The sequence below is a fragment of the Arvicanthis niloticus genome, chromosome 13 (genome assembly GCF_011762505.2).
Source record: "Arvicanthis niloticus isolate mArvNil1 chromosome 13, mArvNil1.pat.X, whole genome shotgun sequence".
Taxonomy (NCBI): domain Eukaryota; kingdom Metazoa; phylum Chordata; class Mammalia; order Rodentia; family Muridae; genus Arvicanthis; species Arvicanthis niloticus.
Window position 1 is genome coordinate 57,461,709 of NC_047670.1, and position 4,922 is coordinate 57,466,630.

At 50.9% G+C, this 4,922-nt stretch overlaps 1 pseudogene across 1 annotated transcript; it reads right to left on the minus strand.

The window, feature by feature from the left end:
• Positions 1 to 444: 444 nt before the first annotated feature.
• Positions 445 to 4,695, minus strand: LOC117718697 (cytochrome P450 2D10-like; annotated as a pseudogene). The gene is made up of 9 exons (XR_013103387.1): positions 4,469 to 4,695; positions 3,461 to 3,632; positions 3,042 to 3,194; positions 2,791 to 2,951; positions 1,988 to 2,164; positions 1,683 to 1,824; positions 1,293 to 1,480; positions 774 to 915; positions 445 to 674 (listed from the first exon to the last, which is right to left on the minus strand). The product of XR_013103387.1 is annotated as a cytochrome P450 2D10-like (transcript).
• Positions 4,696 to 4,922: the final 227 nt, after the last annotated feature.

The following is a 4,922-nucleotide window of genomic DNA, read 5'->3' on the forward strand; positions in this document are numbered from 1 at the left end:
GCCTGCAGTTTGTCACCAACCTGGTCACCACTGATGGGTCTTTGTGGGTGACACGGGGTCATTCAGCTGTCATTCCTGTACACATCCTGCTTTTGTTCTCTTCTTTCCTCCTCCCTTTCTCCTTCTTCCTTCCTGTCTTCTTGGTGCATCCTCTTCATAGCTCTACTTTAGTTTTACCAGGCAGAATCTCCTGGTTGTATAGCCCAGGCTGACCTAAGCCTTGCTGTATATCCCAGGATAGCTCCACACACATGGTCCTCTTGATTTGGGCTCCCAAGTGCTGAAACTGCAGCCCCGTACCAATGGTCCAGGCCAGGCCAGCCTTCAACCTCAGCAGTCAAGTCGTCTCCTGGGGAGGGATGAGACAGCTGGGAAAGGTTGGTTGGAAGCTGTTTTCTGAGGACCCAGAAAGTCAGGGCTGGGGTTGAAGCAGGAAACAGCAGGTGCCACAAGACTGGTTTATTTTGCAGACCAGGTCTGGAATTAGTGTCCTTGCTCCCGCATCACAGCACAGACCTGGTAGGGGTGTGGGGAAACTGGAAAAACAAAAGTGCCACTGTCGCTGGGCTGGGGCTGTCCAGTGGGCACCGAGAAGCTAAAGCGCTGCAGGAGGCAGGTGAAGAAGAGGAAGAGCTCCGTGCGGGCCAGAGGCTCCCCCAGGCATGCTCGGCGGCCTGTGGGTGAGAGACGGTTCAGTCAGTCTGCTACCTGATTGGCACTTCCCCCTCCAAGACAACCTGGGGACAGACAGGCAGCCAGCACCCCAGAGGCACCAGCTGAGAATGGCATGAAGGCCTCATGCTTCATAAAGTTGCCTTGGGCATCCAGGAAGTGTTCAGGATGGAAGCGGTGGGGCTTCTCCCAGACAGTCTCATCCTTCAGCACGGAGGACAGGTTGGGGATGAGGATTGTCCCCTGTCAGGAGGCACATGGTGTGAACATGGCCTTGGGTGCGGATGCCTACAACTTTGTCACCAGGATCACATGTATAACCTCTTCCCTGCACTCACTATATTTCCTCATTCAATCTGAACCCCAAACACTCTCAGAACCTTGGAGGGTCCTGTAACAGATCTCCCATGGGTGGCCAACCCAGCCACCATCCCTCTGTGCAACAATCCATAAAGTGACCTTTTGCCATTTTGTTTGACATTTCACTTATTGAGGACTCTCGAAGTCTGCAGCCTGCATGCAGTGTGGTTCTTGTGAATATGTTGAGAATAGTATGTGGTGATCTCTCCTGCCCTTGTATGTTAGTGGTCATGATAAAATAGTAAGAGGCCAAGGCCTACCTTGGGGATGAGGAAGTCCTGCACTTCAATGTCCCGACTGGTGATGCGTGGAAAATTCAATGGAGCAATGTCTGCAAAGCGCTGCACCTCATGGATGACAGCATTGGTGTAGGGCATGCGGGCCTGGTCTGCCATCTCAGGATGCCTCACCTGCCCTATGACCTCATCGATTTCCTGTTGGACTCTGCCTGGAGGGACAGCATCCCCTCAGTGAAACAGTCACAGGGGACTTCCCTGTTTTATAGCCATGTTAAGGGCTGAGTCCATGTGAGAAAGGCACCAGTGAAGAGTGGCACTGGAGTCTGGGTTATGTTTGCGTTAGGAGCAACAGGAGTCTTAAGTTCTCTGTGGAGTGTGCCTCTACCTCTCTCCCACCCCAGCCATGCTTACACTGCACATCTGGATGCAGGATCATGAGCAGCAGGGCCCAGGACAGTGTGGTTGAGGTGGTCACCATCCCTGCACCAAACAGGTCAGCAACCACCATGCGCAGGTTCCCATCATTGAAGCTGCTGTCAGGATTTCCCTTGGCCTGGTCCAGGCAGAAAGAGTGAACTCAGTAGGGAGAGGAAGGCCCATATGGAGCCCAGGTGCTAAGATATGTAGAGATGCACAGGATCACATCCTTCTGGCCTCACAGCTCCCAGGAACTCAGCCCACAGCCCCTGGCCACATCTCTTTGGGCTACCAATCACCTTCTCTATCTCTGCCAGGAAGGCATCAGTCAAATTTCGGGGTGGTTGGGCAGGGTCCCACGTGGTCCTGTTCTCAGTCAACAGGTTATCCACTATAGCCATAAAAGCCTTCTGACCTTGGAAAACCTTGTCAGCCAGCCCTGGGATGTGCAGCAGAATCGGGAACAGGTTAAGAACCTGCGAGAGACACAGGAATTCTCAGAGATTCCTCTTCATAACGTTAGTAGTGAATCATGATCATGTATGGGGCTGCTGTGCCACAGTGTGTGTAAATGATAGGACAATGTGTAGAGTCAATTGTCTCTTCCTTACATGCGTCCCACATATCAAACTCGGGTCTCCAGGCTTTCGTGACAAGCTGCTTACCCACTCACCATTTGGCTGGCTCCTCGGTGCTAGTGATCCTCACTATCCACCTGGACCAGGCTCAGTGCCAGCCTCCTTTACAATGGACCCAGAGCCTGTCTGTCCCCACCTGTAACCTGCCTCCTCCTCAGTTGTTAAATTTGCAAGAGCCACCTAACGGGTCTGGCACACCAAGGTGAACAGAAGTAGCATTCTACTCTGGCGATAACCACAAGCATTGTGTCTTCCATGAAAACAGAGGACTCAACTCATGTTCTCTCCCTTTCAGGAAATACTGATTTTGGTCTACTTATCCCCTCTTGTCATCAAACAGTTGTCAAGAATTGTGTCCTCCTGCAGTTGACCCTCCAGAAGACCTCTCCCACAGCCTAGGCACACAGCTTCCTGGGAAGATGGAATGCACAGAAGTGGCTCTGTCTGCTTCCCTGAACTCCTACCTCAGGAATGAAGCCAGAGACTTATGTCAAACTTTCTTCCAGTACTTTCAGCATCCTGATGAGGTAAGGGTCTTCATATTCAAAGCGACGGGCAAAAATGAGAGATGCAATGACATTGCACACAGCTTTGTTCAGCATGGTGTTGGGATTGATGGACTGCCCTGGGAGTAGAGATGGGGTGGAGATACAAGCAAATCCTTGGACTGCCCACTTCCCCCTTTGCTGAAATACAGCCCTCACCCATCACCCACCAGCCTGGGCCATGAAGGCGTCACAGAGGTTGCCAGCCTCCTTGGTCACCAACTCCTCCAGAGATTTCTTGCCGAGGCCAAAGTTGCGTAGGGTGGACACAGAGAATCGCCTCTGCTCTCGCCACTCGGGCCCATAATGTGCAAGGACTACACCTGCAGACACATCTGTGTGTAAGCAAGGATGCCCTGCTATGCTGCCTCCTGCTGTCATCAATTCTCTTCTCCTCTGGATTCTGTCCTGGCTATGAGCTTCTCAAAACCTTGCCACCACAATCCAGTGCATGCATTCTGGGTAGTCACCTGGATTTCAGTGACTTTCAGGAATTGTTTGTCTGCATTCCCACCCACATTCATGCCTTGTTCTTCCTCTGCTCATTGCCATATCTCCAAAGCCATCTCCACTGTCTACAGCTCTTTACCTTGGGATCTGGGCTTCAAACCTAGGTACTCAAAGATGGGCAATGCAGGGCGGTCAGAAGTGTCCTCTCCACAGATCACCAGCACTTTCTGAATTGCCTTTAGTCTATTGATCACGACCACTGGCTTCCAGGCCATCTGCAGGCTGAACACGTCACCATAGCGGTTTTGAAGCTGAAGTAGAGGGACAGAGAAGAAAGGAAGTGGAGGTCCCCAGAGATCATAGCTCCAGGTTCACTGTGCAACCATTCTCAAAGTATGAGCGTGCACCAGCAGTTTCCATGTGTGTATGTGCATATTTGTGTATATTTACATGTGAATGCCTATCTATGTGAATGTGAGTGTGTGTGCTTGTGCATGTTAGTTTCCACTACCCTCTCTGTGTGTACATGTATGTTAGTGTGTGTTGCTTGTTATTGAACCTTGGTCTTCATATATCCTAGAAATGCTGTTCACTGAGCTCCATCTCCCGCATGAGGATTCCTGACACTGTGGCTTCTTATCTTTTAAGTTCAGCAGAGGAATCACCATAGATGTGACACCCCAGCTGTAACCTAGATAGAACCAGAAAACTGTCCTGGGGTCCCTTAGCATGTCAACACACATGACAAAACTCTTGTTCCTTGGGATGGGCAGTGAGTCCACAGTGCACACAGCATCAAGAAATTCTGGCAGCCACAGCCTCTCTCTCCACTTGGTGTCCTGATAAAGAGCGTTGGACCTCCCAGAAGGCCAAGATTATGTCTTTGACAGGATTATAATGTACTTGGGATTTCTATGGCTGCAGCCCTGTCCAACCAGACTGAACCCTGCTGTCACAACATGAGTCACCTCCTGGACTTTGTCCCCCCAAACTTTTGCCCTCGAAAGTTCCAGTGACTGCCACCAAAATTCTCCTATCCCTATCCCCTCTTCTGTACAGGATCCCTGTCTGTCCTGTGGCTTGACCCCCACTATGTGCTGCTATGGACACCATATCCTCAGTTACCATCCACCACTAAGTCACTCACCTTGTACAGGCTGTATGGCATGTTATCTAGGTCCACCTGCAGCAGGTTACCCAGCACAGGCCATGGCACAGGGCCTGGTGGGTATTGAGAATGCCAGCACTGGCGCCTGTACATAAGGTCCACCAGTAATATGAAGATGACTGTGAATATGGCCACAGGCCATAGGCCAGTCCCAGTCAGCAGCTCCATCACAGCCCCACTGTTCCCCAGGCTTCCCAGAGATCAATGACCAATACTCAATACAACATCTAGGATCAACAAGCCCTAAGCTTGGATCTTGCCACCTTATAAAGGAATGCCAGAATTGCCCTTTGTCCTCTGTGTCCAGCCCTAATCCTGTGTTTTATTTGGCCAAGTGTAGGGAGCAGCCAGTGATATTCAGTTTATTCCCAGGAGTCGGGCATAATCATGATAGATCGATATCTGTTGGACTTCTGTTTCACGATGGATAATC